Here is an 18,672-nt window from a genome sequence, read left to right on the forward strand (position 1 = left end):
ATAAAATCTTTAAAAAAAAATGCAGGAAATAAATTACTGAATAATTACTAAGTTCTGTGCTTGATAAAATTTTCCTATTTAAGAGAATTCCTAAAGCTGCCCTTTCCTACATTTGCCAATCACTCCTTGCCTTATTCCTTCCTATTCATTTTCTATGAAGAAAGTCTTGCACTTCAGTGTGCCCACCTCTCTTCCTTGTGCAGGATCCCACTGTGAGCACTGTGCTCTGTGGAGATCGCCACAGTGTTTGTGAAGACAGAAGAGAGGTAGATCTAACTAAAGCAACATCCTGTCAATACCATTTCACAAAATTGGAATTCTCTATATAACCATTGCTAATATTATGCCAAAAAGGCTTAGGAGCTGCCTTTTAAGACCAAAAAATGGAAGATGAGCTTTAAATTTTTTAATTAAAATAAAGGAGGCTTAAGTCAGGAAAGAAGAACTAATTTGGAAATGCGCATTGAAAAAATTAAGGAACCTGCTTTCTAAGAACCAGAGCTACCCATTTGGAGGATCTAGAGAACTACATCCCATGTATAAACAAATAAATCTGTTTTAAGGAAAAAATTCAACTAAATTAAGACAAATAAACCTGTTGATAAGAAGTTATTTTTAAAACAACAAGTTGTTTGAGACCTTTATTTTTTCCATTTTTATTATATTTGTCATAGCCATGTCAATCAACTTTGGAAAATATCACCAAAGGCTTATTAAAAACTGACAATTTTTTGTCTTATGGAAGATAATCTAGACAAAGTCCCTGTGCTGTATTCTAAACCAGAAAATACCAATAGACAAAAAGGCAGCCTACATTCCAAGAATTCCATCAACCAACAGTCTGGCTAAAGAACAAAATGGAGTGCTTTCTTCCATAAACTTGACAGGAAGAGTATCAATGATCAGGGATTATAGAGAAAATATGTCTTTATAGAATCTCTGAAGACCATCTCAGAGGAACACCAAATCCGGTAAAATTCAACATCAGTGGGAAAACAATCTCTAAAAGACAAGAAGAAAGAAAACTTGCACTCTTAGACTGCCTTTTACTTTTTTAAAGAAAAGTGAAAGTCATTCATAAAGCTATACCCATCATGGTACTACCTGCACCATTTTAAAGATGAGGAAAGGGAGGCCAGGTTACTTCTTTTAATGAGAAGCAAAACTTGAACTAAAATCTAAACCTAATAGTTCTCCTTGAAAATTTGGTTTCTGATAACTTTTGAAATATTCCTACTTATTGAAAATTTTATTTCAAATACAACTACTATCATACTACTTGGTCATCAAGTCTGGGTGCAATAAAATCTTTGACTGGTCAGTAACTCATACTACTATTGATTAGTAGCCAAAATGTTCCTTAAATATACTGACCATTTACCAAGTATTTATTATGCCAGGGATTCTATTAACCAATACCAGTAAAATCTTGTGTGTAGATTTGATAATCTACACATTTGTTGCAGGTGAGGAAAGTGAAGCTCAATAATGTTAAATATCTTGTCCAAATTTCCACACAGAATGGTGATCTAATTCCAAATACTATCTGGATCTGTTGGACACAGTGAACTACTACCTGGAGGTAGTTCACAATTTCAACATTACATTACTACCTTCTTTTGGATGATATCCAAAATGTAGACATACAGGAAATATTTCCCAATACATTCATAGGCCAATATTGATTATTGATAGCAATTTGATATTGATAGCAATTCCAGACAAAAACATCACAAGAAAACTACACAGACCAATATCACTTATGAATTTACATGGAAAAAAATGAGTAATATATTAGCAAGCCAAATTCAACAATTCATAAAAAAGGACTATATCAAGTGGGACTTATTCTAAAAATTCAAGGTTGGTTTAACATCCAAAAATCAATAAATGTGGGTGGCTAGCCTGGGTGGCTCAGTCAGTTATGCATCTGACTCTTGATTTTGGTTCAGGTCATGAACTCAGGGTTGTGAGATCAAGCCCCACACTGGGCTCCACGCTGGGTGTGGAGCCTGTTTAAGAGTCTCTCCCTCCCTCTGTCCCTACCTCTCCCCTGACCACTCATACATGCACACACACTGTCTTTCTCCAAAAATAAATAAATAATAAATAAATGTAATGCGCCATATTAATAAAGGACAAACCACGTGATCATCTCAGCAGATTCAGACAAAGCATTTGAAAGCATTTAACAACTATTCATGGGGGGGAGAAAAAATAGTACAAATAAAAATGAATTTGTTCATCCAAATAAAGAGCATCTATGAAAAACCCACAGTTCACATCACAATTTATTATGAAATAATGAATTTTACCCACCAAGATCAGGAACAAAAGAAAGATGTTGGCTCTCTCCACTACTGTTCACCATTGTACTGGAGGTTTTAGCCATAGCAATTAGACAAGGAAAAGAAATAAAATGTAAAATGAAGAATAAAACTATTTTTATTCACAGATGACATGGTTTTGCATCAAAAACTATTAGAATTCAAATAAAAAGTATTAGAATAATCAGTTCCACAAAGTTGCAGGATACAAGATCACTATATAAAAAGTAGTTATATTTCTGTTTGCTATCCAAAATAAAGACAACAATCCATTTACAAAAGTGTCAAAAAGAACAAAATACTTAGTAATAAACTTAATATAAGAGTTTCAAGACTTTTACACAGAAACTACAAAATACAGTTGAAAAAAGTAAATGGAGAAACATCCCATGTTCTTGGATTTGAAGACTTAATATTGTTAAGATGGCAATATAATCCAAATTGCCCTACAGACTCAATGCAATTTATATCAAAACCTGAGCTGCCTTTAAGCAGAAATTAACAAAATGATCCTAAAAGTCATACGAAAAAGACCAAGAATAGTGAAAAGAATCTTGAAAAGAAAGAGCAAAGTTGAAGGACTCATATGTTTCCATTTCAAAAGCCGCTATAGAACTACATAATCAAGACAGTGTGGTGCTAACATAAGGATAAACATACATATCAAATGAACATATCAAATAGAGAGTTCAGAAAACAACCCTTACATTTGGCCAAATGATTTTCGATAAAGGTACCAAGAGAATTCAATGAGGAAAAAGTCTTTTCAACAAATGGTGCTGTGAAATTGGATAGCCACGTACAAAAGAATCAAACTGGACCCTTATCTCACATCATACAAAAATTAACTCAAGGGGCTCCTCAGTGGCTCAGTTAAACATTGGACTCAATTTTGCTCAGGTCATGATCTCATCTCAGGATGCTGGGATTCAGTCTTTCATTGGGCTTCCGCTCAGTAGGGAGTCTGCTTCTCTTTCTTATTCCCTCGGCCCCTACCCCTGCTCATACTTACGCTCTCTCTCTAAAATAAATAAATATCTAAAAAAATTAACTCAAAATTGATCACAGAACTAAATATAAGCGCTCAAACTTCAAAACTCCTAGGAGAAACCATACAGGTAAATGTCTATAACCTTGGTTTAGACGAGGTTTCTTAGATGTAATACCAAAAGCATAAACAACAACTGAAAAAGATATAAATTGGACTTTATAAATATTTTTTACATTTGTGCCCCAAGGATACCATCAAGAAAGTAAAAAGGCAACCCACAGAATGGGAGAAAATATTTGTAAAAACACGTATCTGATAGCAGGACAACTGGGTGGCACAGTCAGTTAAGCCCGACTCTTGGTTTTGGCTCAGGTCATGATCTCAGGGTTGCGGGATCAAGCCCCATGTCAGGACCCATGCTCAACAGGGAGTCTGCTTGGTATCCTCTCCCTCTGCCCCTTCCCCTGCTCTCTCTCTCTCTCTCTCTCTCTCTATCCAAAGTAAAAAATAATAAGATAAAATAATATAAAATAAAATAAAATAGAGAATGGTATCAAGGTCTTAGCAGAAAGGTCTTGGGAACTGGGAGGAATTTGGTGAAATTGTGTGAACTTTTGGATTACAAGTAATTGAAGAGTTGTAAACAGAAATGTAAGGTGACCTGGTTGACATTTTTCATAGCATCTCTTAGGTAGCTCTTCTGAGACTTGACCATAACAGAACAGAGTCAGAAATGAGGGGGCTGTTAAGAAGCTACTGCAGTACTCCAGAGAGAGGGAATGAGGTTTGGACAAAATAAGTGGTGGTAAAGGTAATAGAAATGGTAGAAACTGGACATATTGTGAAGATAGAGCCAACACAACTTTCTGACAGACTGCACTCTGGGGAGAAAGTGAAGAATCCAAGAGAACGCCAAAATCTTTGCCCTGAGCACCTGGAAGGATAGAATTATCATTAATGGAAATACCATTATGGGAAGCTGTTTTAGTGACAAATATAAAGAACAGTTTTTGACATGTTGAGTTTGAAATATCTGTGGAGATCCACATGACATATCAAATAATTTATTGGTTATAAATTTCTGGCATTGAGGATTGCTCAGGGCCGCAGATATACATTTGGGAGTCATAACTTCATAAATGGTTTTTAAAGCCATTAAATTAAATGAGATCATCTGGGGAAGGGATACAGATAGGGGAAGAAAGAGGTTCAAAAATGGAGCTCTGAGGCATTCCAACATTTAGAAATCAGAGGGATGAGAAGAAATTAAGAAAATAGAAAGTGAGTAGACAGAAATCTAGGAGAAAAAAAATAAACAATATGGGTGTTATGGAAGCAAGGTGTTTTAAAAATAAGTGAGAAGTCAATGCTGCAATAGGTCAAGTTAGAAAAGAATTGAGAATTGGCCTCATCTATTCATCTAAGTAATATGGAAGTCACTGGTTGACTTGTCAAGAGCAGTTTCTGCATTGTGCTGGGAAAAGATACTTGATTGGAATAGGTACAAGAAAGAATGAGGGAGAAATTGAAAATATAAAGCACAGAACATACTTTTAGTAAATTTCTCTGTAAAGGGAAGAAGGGAGTCAGGTAATAGGGGGAGTGGCTGAAGAGAATGGAATCCAAAAAAGTGCTTTTTTTTTTTTTTTTTTAGTTAGAGAAATTATAACACCTTTAAATTCTGATAAGAATGACCTGGTAGAAGAAGGAAACATGATGATTTGATAAAACAAAGCAAACCTTCTGGGTAAATGTCCTTGAATAGACATGAAAAAAATGAGATAAAGGGTACATATACATTGGATAAGATTAGGGAGTTTAGTATCTATACAAAAAAAGCTATTGTACTCCTACCCACTTAAGCCCCCATGTTGCATCACCACTTCCTCATATCAGGGAGATCATATGATAGTTGTCTTTCTCTGCTTGACTTATTTCACTAAGCATGATACGCTCTAGTTCCATCCATGTTGTCGCAAATGGCAAGATTTCATTTCTTTTGATGGCTGCATAGTATTCCATTGTGGGATTGGGAGGGAGACAAACCATAAGTGACTCTTAATCTCACAAAACAAACTGAGGGTTGCTGGGGGGAGGGGGTTTGGGAGAAGGGGGTGGGATTATGGACATTGGGGAGGGTATGTGCTTTGGTGAGCGCTGTGAAGTGTGTAAACCTGGTGATTCACAGACCTGTACCCCTGGGGATAAAAATATATGTTTATAAAAAATAAAAAATTAATTAAAAAAAAAGCTATTGTAATGAATAGTCATAGAGTTTAAGCAGAGTAAGATAGGAATAAGGAAGATTATAGACAAAAGGTCAGTGGTCATGTAAGGTAATCTTATTTTGGTAGGGAAAAACAGTAGATAGTGCGTACAAAGTAGAATACGTACAATTGAGATTATGGAGAGTTTGCAGTAAGGGACAGGACATCAGAATGAATGGCCCAGTAAGAGTGAAGGAGGTTAAGCAATCTACAATACCAAAGCAAATGTACAATTCTCTAAATGAATGTTGAATTTTCCCCAAATTATGGCAAGAGTGATATTGGATGGGAAAAGAGTGAGCTAACAGATACAATGTTGAAGGACTAAAGATTAACAATCTGGGAAGTCATAAAACATTACATTAGGAGGGATAATGATGGTAAAATCTGATAACAAGGAATTCAAACGAGCTCTTTCTTTAATGGAAGAGAAAGAGAGGATGGCCTGAAAATTCCAGGCCCCATGGTATGAGGGGTTTGGGAAAGGAAGCATTCACCACTTGAAAAGGCTGCAGAGATGCATTATTATCAGGGTAGAGCCATGTGGTTTGGTTTTGGTTTGGGGAGGAGGGGTGCTGGTTTGGTGTTTGGGCTTTTTGAGCTGTGTTTTGGTTATAGCAAACGGAAAATAGAAAGTTCACAAATGAGATTGAAGATAAAGAGGATCTAATTGATGACTCACGCAGAATTCTAGGGTTTCAGAGATGGGCCTCAGGGAGATGAGGACAGGAAAGGTAATGCCTAGAACCCTAGAATTAGAGTCTAGAATATAAGAGACCTGGGAATCCATGAACAGTGATAAAGGATATCACAACATTATTTCTTTTTCTTTAGATAAACTTTTTTTAAAGATTTCTATTTATCTATTTGACAGTGACAAAGAGAGCGCACAAGCAGGGAGAGCAGCAGGAAGAGGGAGAAGGAAAAGCAGACCCCCCACAGAGCAGGGAACCTGATGTGGGGCTCGATCCCAGGACCCTGAGATCATGATCTGGGCCAAAGGCAGATGCTTAACTGACTGAGCCACCCAGGTGCCCCTATCATAACATTACTTCTGATGCACCAAAAGCATAAAGTGATTGAAAGGGTATTAGTGTTTAGGAAGGGGAAGCAAGAAGAATTAAGGGCCTCACACCTGGATCCTACTGATGGAGATGAGGAGTCCTGTAGAAAAGCAACTTAGCTTGATGACACTGACACTCTCTTAAGCCTTGCTGATGATGGTTGCAATGATGGTTTTACTGGACACTTTTTTTACCCTTACCAAAAGGCAAGCTGACATGGGAGTCATCTTACTTACTTACTCACTTAATCACTCACTCGCTTTCTATGTATGTGCTTTCTATGTTCTATGCATTTTTCCATGCATTAACTCATTCAATCCCAATGATTAGATCTAATGATTGGATATCAATGACTAAACAAAGTAGATACCACTTCATTACAAATAAAGAAACCACGACAGTGAGAGGTTAATGAACTTGTACAACAGCTGTTAAGTGGCAAAAAAAAAGATTTGTAAAAGCAGTCTGGCTCCATAGCCCATGACTTTAATCGCACTGTGATTAAACTGACATTTGTTGACATTTGAGATGATGAAAGAAATGGGAAAATGTAATGACTTCCCTTAAATCCACCCATTGACTTAAAAAGCCAGAATTATAATGGAGTGCAGGAGTCTCAGTAGCCTTGTTTCTTTGACATCACCCACATCTTCCCTGACAATGATGTTATTAAAACTATATCTATGGTTACCTTTGATTGCAGAAGTAGTTCTGAGTGCAGGACCATAGCCTGCTACCAGAAGAGAAGTTGAAATAAATATTTCTATCTTCCTTGGACTACTCATGGGAACAAGACACTATTTGGAATTGCTTCTGTACTGTTCAGTGTTTGGGAAAACAATAAAACTCATCTTGTGTGATCCAGTATTCAAAATATATCACATCCATTACCACAGTGTAGCTTTTGCTGCCAAAACAACCACCAATGACTGAGTTAACTTGGGTACAACTGCACAGGTAACTGTGGCCATTATAAAAGGCTGGGCTCTTAGCCTCCAGAAAGATCTTCTGCCTGTAAGGAGGATCAATTTTAAAAAAGAGTTATACTATTACACTGTAAGGACTACTCTTCTAAGAAATCTTTGTGGGTATCACTGGGTCAAAGACAAAATAAATAGAGAAAAGAAAAACAAAAGAAAAAACACATTTAATGAAAAATAAATCACCATCATCAACACAAAAACAAAAATAACGCAGTATATAAGAGTATGGGTTAGAAGACACTTCTCCAAAGACATACAAATGGCTAACAGACACATGAAAAAATGTTCACCATCATTAGTCATCAGAGAGATTCAAATCAAAACCACATTGAGATACCACCTTACACCAGTTAGAATGGCCAAAATCAACAAGACAGTAAACAACAAGTGTTGGAGAGAATGTGGAGAAAGGGGAACCCTCTTACACTGTTGGTGGGAATGCAAGTTGGTGCAGCCACTTTGGAAAACAGTGTGGAGATTCCTTAAGAAATTAAAAATAGAGCTACCCTATGACCCTGCAATTGCATACTGGGTATTTACCCCAAAGATACAGATGTAGTGAAAAGAAGGGCCATCTGTACCCCAGTGTTCATAGCAGCAATGGCACAGTCACCAAACTGTGGGAAAGAGCCAAGATGCCCTTCAGTGGGCAAATGGATAAAGAAGATGTGGTCCATATATACAATGGAGTATTATGCCTCCATCAGAAAGGAAGAATACCCAACTTTTATATCAACATGGATGGGACTGGAAGAGATTATGCTGAGTGAAATAAGTCAAGCAGAGAATCAATTATCATATGGTTTCACTTACTTGTGGAGCATAAGGAATAACATGGAGGACATTGAGAGATGGAGAGGAGAAGTGAGTTGGGGAAAATTGAGGCAGTGGGAGACAAAGCATGAGAATGTGGACTCTGAGAAACAAAATGAGGGTTTTGGAGGGGAGAGGGGTGGGGGGTTGGGTGAGCCTGGTGGTGGGTATTAAGGAGGGCACATATCGCATGGAGCCTTGGGTGTGGTGCATAAACAATGAATTTTGGAACACTGAAAAGAATTTTAATTTAATTTTAAAAAAGAGTATGGGTTAGAGGAGATAATTTTTTAAAATCTCTGTACAGGAGAGGATCATACAAAAAAAGGTCACTTAGGGGCCATACCTGAAAATGTAATATACACTTAACTTTAATGCACAGTGCCATAGGTAACTATACCAATAATAAATCTGTTATTCCTATGTGTCATGCTGAGGGATTTACATGGTTTTGCATGCTTAATCCTCCTAATAAGCTAGAAAGATTGGTATTATTGTTTTTATTTCCCAGCAGAGGAATTTGAATCTCAGAAAGCCTAAGTAACTTCCTACTTACACGAATGGCTAGGGTTTGAATCTAAATCTATTCAGTTCCAGATCTTGTGATCTTAACCTTCCTGAAGCATGAAGAATAGCCTTCAAAGAAAAAAGAAATGAAAACTTAAATATGAGAGTGTTATCATGCTTTCTTTTTACTTAAGAACATATCTAACTGTTCCAGAGACTAAGTAACAAGTTGGCTTAGACACTATCTTATTGATAGAGGTAATAAAAAAGAGATGTAAAATATAAATATTACCTATGCTTTTGATAACAAATGTATCAGGGATTTTTTTTTTTATTTAACTCCTCCTCAAAGAAATTAAATTGAGCTTCATGCAGGAATGGTAATGTCCCCTCTGTTCATTGTTTCTCTCCTACTCCAGCTACAAAACTAGGTATACGGAAGCCACTCAGTAAATATTTGTTGAAGAAAAGAATGCAAAAATGTTCTATGGGTTCCAAGTCAAAAAGTATCAGAAACACTTATTTTGCTGAAGTTTTAAAGAGAAAACACAGAAACCCCATTAACTGACAAGACCTAAGCCTTTTTTGACAGCATTTTAGAAGTCCAAGGTGACATAACCTGTGAGAGACTAGCTACATGTTGATGCTGTGGGGTGTGTTTGGGAGAAACATAATCGGGATATTTTTGTGACTACATGAATTGACAAAGTTATTTCCTTTAAGAGATGCCAGCATTATTTGCCAGGATTCCAGTCTGATGTCTGGTAAAAGAAAAACACAACATTGCCTCTTAGTCTTATGCAACTTCTATTTCTGTTCTTACTGCTGCCAACAGCTTTGAAAGTGCACACTGAGTCTTCACCCATGAACAAGGCTGTACAAATCTGCATTCCCCTTTTTATTTTTTTTAAGATTTTGTTTATTTATTTGACAGAGACACAGAGAGAGAGGGAACACAAATAGGGGGAGTGGGAGAGAGACAAGCAGGCTTCCTGCAGAACAGGGAGCCCAATGTGGGCTCGATCCCAGGACCCTGGGATCATGACCTGAGCTGAAGGCAGAGGCTTAACCCACTGAGCCACCCAGGCATCCCTGCATTACCCTTTCTATAAATCATAGAAAAGCAACAGGAAAACATAACAACAACAAAACCCTGTATACTCCATTTTTAAGGAAAGTATATATTTCCAGATGCCAAAACAATCACAGGGTTAATAAAAGCAGCTGGGATGGGGCATAAGAAGAAAAAATGAAGGAAAAAGAGTAAAAAGAGGTTCTGGTATCCAATATATCACATATCCATTAGCATGGCTTTTATGGTACTCACAATGCTTACAAAAATCAGTGCAAAAACTAAGATAAGAAGGGCTGGCGACCTAAGCTTTCCTAGATTTATTTGGTAAAAATCAGTTCAAAAGTAGGGCTACATGCATAGTCAAGCCACATTTGTGGAAACTACCTGTCTCTGAAGGAACAACAAAGAAGAGCATCATTAAGGCACGAAGCTGGTGTGCTACAGTTGGTCCTCTGCCAACTCTCCTCAAGTACATAAAAATAAATCCCCTGAAAATTGTTAATCCAGGAAAATCCGATGCAATAATTAATTCAGCTCAACCAGGACTGCTATAACAAAGTACCCCAAACTGGGTAGCTCAAAATAATAGAACTGTATCATCTCATAGTTCTTTAGGCCACAAGTCTGAAATCAAGGTATCACTAGGACCAGTTTCCCTCTAACCTATGAAGGGAATTAATTCTTCCTTGTATCTTCCTAGCTTCTGGTGGTCCCAGGTGTTTCTCGGCATAACTGGGATCCTCAATCTTCAGAAGGCATTCTCCCTGTGAATCTTCAGATTAGCTTCCCTCTATGCATGTCTTTTTCTGTTCCCAAATGTCCCCTTTTTATAAGGAGAGCCATCATACTGAATTAGGATCCACTCTAACAACTTTAATGTGGTTACCTTATAAAGACCCTATTTTCCAAATAAGGTCACATTCAGAGGTATAGGGGTTAGGATTTCAAAATATCATTTGAGAGGATACAATTCAATCCATAACAATGAATACTAAGAGGAGACTAGCGTGACATTGATGGAAGAAAAAAAGGCTGAAAACTATAACAAAACTTTACCAAGGAATGAGACTCACCACAAAAAGTACCATGGAGTAAAACACAATAAGAAATATGTGAGATTTTTACAAAAATATTTAAAACCCTGCTAAAAGGCGAGAAAAATTCAAAGGAAAACTAGAGGGCACAATAAAGATAGAAGGGGGAAAAAAAAAAAAACTAATGAATCGCCGTGTATCTCTGAATCTCCACCAAAGTCACAGAACCTCTAAATGTTAGAAGTAAATGGCTGCCCAAGGTAATGATGACAATTCTCAGCTTCCCTTCCAGCTTTGTTAACTTCTGAACAATGGGACATGAGCAGAGTATGAGATTAGGTCTTGCCCCTAACAAAAAGTAAGTGATTTATCTTCTTCTACCTCTTTTTTTCTTTCCGACTATCTCCAGTGAGGGCATGGCATGAAGACAATTTGCACCCTGCAGATTAAGCAAAAGGCTAGGCTAGGAGGAGCAATGAGATGGAAAAAGAGGGGTGCCAGGGCGGCTCAATCAATTAAGCATTCAACTCTTGATCTCAGCTCAGGTCTTAGTCTCAGGGTTGTGAGTTCAAGTTCTGCGTTGGGCTCCATGCTTTGGAAGAGGAAAAGGAAAAGACGGAAAAAGAATGGATACAATATTGAAACTCACTCCCCCACATTCCCAGAAGCCAGGCCAGCACCTGCAGACATTCATGGTCTGCAGGTGCTGACATTCATGGTCCCAGGCTCTAGGCCTTTCCCCAGTGTCAGATCATCACCAAAGTCTTGGGTTCCAGGGCACCCAGGTTTATTTTTATATTCATGATGTATTATTTACACTTTTATGTGAGTATATGCTTATAAAGACAAGCATATTCATCTATATATAATGGGTACATACATATACAAAAATTTTTTTCCCAAAAAGTAACATGAATACTAACAAAAAACTTTTTAGATATTTCAATAATGGAACTGAGATTTGGTAGAGTTAAATCAGGGATGGTTTCTCAAATACAGTGGTAGGTAATTTTGTAGCTTCATCTTATTCTCAAAGAGAATGCATTTAAACTAATTAAAATTATTGCATCCAATATTGAAAACTGACAAATCATTAACCAATCATTACTTATTCTACTTTTTCTTTTTGGTGCTCAACAAATGTCAAATTGACATTTTTCAAAGATATAAGCAACAAATGTAAATTAGCCCATCTGACAAATAAGATAAAATATTTTCAATATTACTTTCAATATTTTCAATATCAAGATCAATATTTTCAATATTTAACATCAAATATTATTTTCAAATAAAAGTAATTACTTTAAAATACAAACTCAAGATTCTTTTAAGTATATGATTACTTTGATTCTAAAAAGACTAAGTACTATTGTAGAAAAATAAAGCCATTTTTGCTTTGGTTATGCCAAAATTATTTATAAACCACCACAAGGATTTAATTTTTTAAAAGAATGTTACAGTTATAATAATGTGCCCTTTTGCCTATTTACCAAAAATTATCTTAAGAGTTAGATCTAAAAAAAATTATGATAGGAAGCAGAAAGATTGAAATTTATGGGGGGCTGGGAAACATTTTCATGAATAACTAATTTTTTACTTAGGTTATGTTCCAGAAAGCACGAGACCGATGTACAAGTGGATAAACTTTTCACTTAAACTTCTGATACAGAATTGTTGTCCACATTTACTTTGCAGTAAATTAAAACATTTTAACTTCACACTAGTCTTGACCAACTTTCCAAGTGGTCTTTTGCTCTCACAAAACAATGAAATGTTAGGTCTACCCATGTCATTCCACACCTCAAACTCTTTTTCTTTTTTTTTTTTTTTTTTAAGATTTTATTCGTTTATTTGACAGACAGAGGTCACAAGTAGGCAGAGAGGCAGACAGAGAGAGAGAGGGGGGAGAGGAAGCAGGCTCCCTGCTGAGCAGAGAGCCCAACGGGGGTCTCGATCCCAGGACCCTAAGATCATGACCTGAGCCGAAGGCAGAGGCTTAACCCACTGAGCCACCCAGGCGCCCCCACACCTCAAACTCTTAATGGTTCCTCACTGTATTCAGGATCAAGTACAAGAATTTCAAGCATTCATAATCTCACTCAGCCTACCTCCATAGTCTCATCTCAAAATGTAACTTTCAGTCACATAATTCTTATAGTTTCCCTTATTTTTTAAGATTTTATTTATTTGAGAGAGAGAGCATAAGGAAGGGGAAAAGCAGAGGGAGAAGCAGACTCTCTGCTGAGCAAGGAGCCCAGTGCAGCACTCGACCCCAGGACACCAAGATCATGACCTGAGCCAAACACAGATGCCCAACACACTGAACCACCCAGGTGCCCCAATATAGTTTCCCTTACCGATCATGTTTTTTCTTATCTCTTTGCTTTCCCCCCTTGCCTGAGAAGCCCAATCCCATGCATTCCTCTGCATTTAACTTGTTACTTCTACTCTTCATTTAAAATTCAGCATAAACATCACCTTCTCAGAGAAGTCATTTGTGACTTACCCAACAAGCCATCCACAACACACACACACACACACACAGATATCCTCTTAGTAGATAAGTCTTTTCTTTGTCCCCATATGCCACACACCTTTTTGTTAAAGCACTTACCTACTGTTTTATAATTAATTGTTTCTCTATCTGTCTTCTCCAGTAGATTATAAACTTCTGGAGAATAGGAGCCATATTTTACTTATCTTTGTGTGTCTGGAGCTAGCACAGTGCATGGTACTTAATAAGGACTTAAATATTTGTCATTGGATGAGCGCATAAATGAAAAGTGAATAAAGACCAAATTGCTATTCATATCTATGAAGAAAAACCACACATAAAATTTTAAATGTAAGTTTCTTGACCTTAAATATCCACTTGACAATTTCCAAAGGCCAAATGTTCAAGAAACTTACAAGGTTATCTGCATCATTCTCTAAACATAGACTCGGTCTCCATTTGCTATTCTCTTGTCATGAGAATTGCTAATAATCCATATTTCTGTATACTTACAATGCTTAAAGGAATCTTCAATTACTAAGAATGTGCTGTTAGAGTACTATTAGTAGCATCTAAGAAAATAAAACATAAAATTTTTAAAGCTTAATCATCCTAAGAAGCAAACTCGTCAGTATGATATTAGCCCTTTCTCATTGTGGTTACAGCTATATCTTTCATGGTAGAACCATCCCAGCACTGTTAGAGTTTTCAATAGAACCAAAGAGGCATTATCTAAACGCTCATGATATCAGAGCCTAAAATACTCTAGAGCAGGCGGTCTCCAAAGGGATGAAACAACCGCCAGGGGGTTTTGGAAATATGTGACATACATTGGGCCATCATGAAGATGGAAAAGGGGACACACTGATGACATGTAAGCCAATCCAGTTTTTCTGTAATTTAGGGGACAGTTTGATCAAAGAAGAATAACTTTGTACTATTCATAACCAACTAAACTGACATCTCGGTGAGTGAAAAACTTATTTATAACTATTAGAGCCTGGAACATAACTCAATTTCACAAAGAAAAAAAAAACCTAGTAGTATATTTTTTATTGATTTCAATATACACAGAATTTTCCAGGAATACATGACAATTTGTAATGAGGAAAGACTGTCCTTTATTGGTTTGAAATTTTGACTGTCAGTCATTTCATATGTCACTGTTGGCAAAACAATGTTGAGTGTAGCTAGTGTGTGAGGAACTGAATTTTTAATTGGCATTTTTATAAGCTAAATCCAGTGTCAGTACCCTCTCAAGGATATTAAGAAGCATAAACAGGGTTCATGACAGAGAAAAGTAATGGATATGTCTGGACAAATTCAGAGGGATTTGGGTGATGATTTGGGGTTTTATCTGCTAGGATATGGAGAGTCATTGTTGATTCTTCAACAAATGAATCATTATTTGCACAGTATCAGGCCAGATTCAGCCTAGTCTCTTTTTCATTATGGTTAGAACTATTACCTACTAGTTGTTTTTTGACAGAAAAGGATACAGATGAAATTGCATAGATGAATCTATCCTATTGCTATAAGTCATCACCAAAAATTCCTATCTCCTAGAATAAAGAACATATACATATAACCGAAGCATGTATAAGAAATAATCACTGCTTCTCTGACAATCCAGATTTTGATCATATATAGAAAAGACAAAAAAAAAAATACTGGCTTTGTGTTGAATGCTTTGTCTACTTCATAACAAATCTCCTGCATAATAGCTATAAATACCTTTCATCGGTTATCTGAAGGAATGATATTTTTTTGTAAAAATTTTTATTTATTTACTTGACAGAGAGAGACACAGTGAGAGAGGGAACACAAGCAGGGGGAATTGGAGAGGGAGAAGCAGGCTTCCTGTCAAGCAGGGAGCCCAGTGTGGGACTCAATCCCAGGACCCTGGGATTATGACCCAAGCCAAGGGCAGACACCCAACACCTGAGCCACCCAGGTGCCCTGGAATGATATTCTGAACTGTGAATGAGACAAGATGTTAGTTACACACGTTTCAGTGCATAGACTGTGAGGGAGCTACTTCTCCATGTGTGCAAGGTGACAGGAAGCCTGAGGCAGTGAGTGGTTAAGTGTTAGGATTTGGAGATAGACATAGGTTTCAATACTGGCTTTGCCAATTCCGAACGAACCCCGGTGTCCCACTGGTAGAAGGAGGCTAATGGGAGTATCAACTTCACATGTTTACTGTGAGGATAAAGGAAGAAAGCATGTCAAGGGTCAAGTGCAGTATCTGGGACTTGGGAGTGCTAAACAGATGCTGGTTCCTATTGAGATCACTGGTTTTGAGTTATATCAGATATTCCTTCAAGTAGCAGAGAGGGTTTCAGAGTCAGGTGATCTGGATCAGAATTCATATTTTTCTATATACTGCCTTTGCAAACTTTAATAGTTTATTTAATATCTTTATCTATAAAATGGGAATAATAGTGCTAAATACCTTGCTTTCTTCTCTAGAAAGTAAAGCACATTCAAGAGAAGGGTCACATTTTATTCTTTCTCAGATCATCGTGACATACTGCCCAATTTGAATTCTCAATAAATAGTATTTATTTGCTAATCAATAGGCTGTACTCAAAATCTCAAAAGGTGGGGCCCAAGTACTACATTCCAAGGAGCCTTGCATAGGACATTTCCAGGCACAGGGTTGATGCTTAATAAATACTTATTGGTTTCAGTGGAATTTTACTTACTCTAAATGTTCACTCTAAGATCTTTCAAGAGCCTATGGACTGCCTAACATTATCTGAGATCTGCATTCACTTTTTAGTTCTAAGGAGGGAAAACAACTAGTTTATTTATAAAAAGCTTGCTAAGTTTCAATATATGACTGTCATAATATACTGGTGATGTAGACAGTATTTCTAATTTCCTTATTTGCTTCTCTATTTTTTTTTAAAGCCTTATTTATTTATTTTAGAGAAAAGGAGTGCAGGGGGAGGGTCAAAGGGTGAGGGGGAGAGAGAGAGAGAGTCTTAAGCAGACTCCATTCTGAGGACAGAGCCCAACACGGGGCTTGATCCCTGACGAACCTGAGATCACAACCTGAGCAGGAAACAAGAGTTGGAGGCTTAACCAACTGAGCCACCCAGGCACTCTGCCCCTTCTTTATTTTTTTTAAATGAGTAAACCAAAGTTTATAAAATATAAGTAAGTTGCCCAAATGTACTCATCTAGTAAGTAGGGGAGGAGAGGGTAGTGGAGGAGTCATGCTTGTCTGACTTCAAAGTCCATCCTTTTCTATCATTCGTCACTGCGTCTAAATAAGTGAAGATAAAAGAAAGGCAAAAGCACAACCCAGTTAAAAGGGTATTAGAAGAAACTGCGATGGAATCATGTTAATGTCTACATCTGCAAAAACTGATCAACGGTTTCATCTCCCATAAAGTAAATTAGGCAGCAGAGGGTAAAGGAGTATGGGTCAGAAGCCCTAGGTGTTAGTCCTGTTTTGCTTCTTATAAGCTATATAATCTGAAGTGAGCCACTTACATAAAATGCTCTGTTCTGAACTTTGTCCACAGAGTTGGAAGAATTATATCTGCCCTATCAGCCCTCTAAGACTGTTGGAAGACATGTAGGAGGACACATATGAACATCTTTGATAATTGAGAAGGAATCTCTCTGCTCAGCAGGGAGCCTGCTTCTCCTCTCTCTCTGCCTGCCTCTCTGCCTACTTGTGATCTCTGTCTGTCAAATAAATAAATAAAATCGTAAAAAAAAGATGGAGGGAACCTGCTGAAAAGAGGAGGAACAAACAGGGCCGTGCCGCTGGGTCAAGTTCACCTCATTTCCTGTAGTCAAAAAGGAAGTTTGTTTAATTGCAGGGATAGTGGCCCTGAGGAAACACCATTCCTAAAACATAACCAATGACAAAAATTGATCATGCATCCAAGTATTTGGATTTGTATTTGTTTGGAAGACATAATAGAAATGAAAGCTCTTCAATGTTCCCAATCATTCATCATTTGAAAAGAACTTTTGATTCTCCAAACACTCTGCAAAGTCGGCAAGGTAAGCATTCTTTGTGATTCAACTCTTTCACCCAGCTAATATTTACTGAGCAACTGCTATGTTCCAAGTACTGTCTAGACCAGTAAAACCTTCTGTGATGATGGAAGTGCTCTATCTTGTGTTGTCCAATAGTGTAACCACTGGCCACATATGGCTACTGAGCACTTTAAGTGTGGCTAGTGTAACTAAGGAACTGAATTTTTTTTTTTTAAAGATTTTATTTATTTTATTTATTTATTTATTTGAGAGAGAGACAGTGAGAGAGACCATGAGCGAGGAGAAGGTCAGAGAGCGAAGCAGACTCCCCATGGAGCTGGGAGCCCGATGTGGGACTCGATCCCGGGACTCCAGGATCATGACCTGAGCCGAAGGCAGTCGTCCAACCAACTGAGCCACCCAGGCGTCCCAAGGAACTGAATTTTTAATTGGCTTGTTTGTAAACAAAGAAACCCAGTCTCAACAAGCATATTACCTGCTTTAATCAAAATCTCAGCTCTCTACTCCCACCCTTTCTTCTCCAGGATCAAAGCACAGCCCTGAAGCCACTCTCTTTCCCTTACTCTAATTTTTATGTGTCCATGTGGAAGGCCCGCTTGCTCTAATTAGCTGAGAAACCTCTCCCTTCATACCCATAAGAGAAGTATGCTTGTTCCCTCAGGATAGATGTCTAGTCTCTAGATGCGGAGTAAGCCAAGACTGGTTTGTCTCATCATCTACTAAACTCAGTATTTCAATGTGTTGCTGACCACACTCTGGAGAAACATATAATATATCTAGACAGGTGAGGGATAAATCTCCAGAAGCTGAAAATTCAGATTGTCCTGAAAATTTCATCCTAGGATAAGAAGAAAGAGAAGCATGCTAAACTAAGAAAAGATCATGTGATGGGATTTTCAAGATGAGCAGAGAGAAAAGAAAAATAAGAAAGGATTCCTTGTGCATGTCTTTCCTAAGGAGACACAGCACAGAAATAATATAAATATTAACAACATTGATTGAGTACACATCATGTGCCAGGCTCTACTCTAAGTATATGTAATTATATCATTTAACCTTTCCCCAGTAACTATTTCACAGGTGACAAAATGGAG

This window comes from Mustela erminea, chromosome 10 (assembly GCF_009829155.1).
Source record: "Mustela erminea isolate mMusErm1 chromosome 10, mMusErm1.Pri, whole genome shotgun sequence".
Taxonomy (NCBI): Eukaryota; Metazoa; Chordata; class Mammalia; order Carnivora; family Mustelidae; genus Mustela; species Mustela erminea.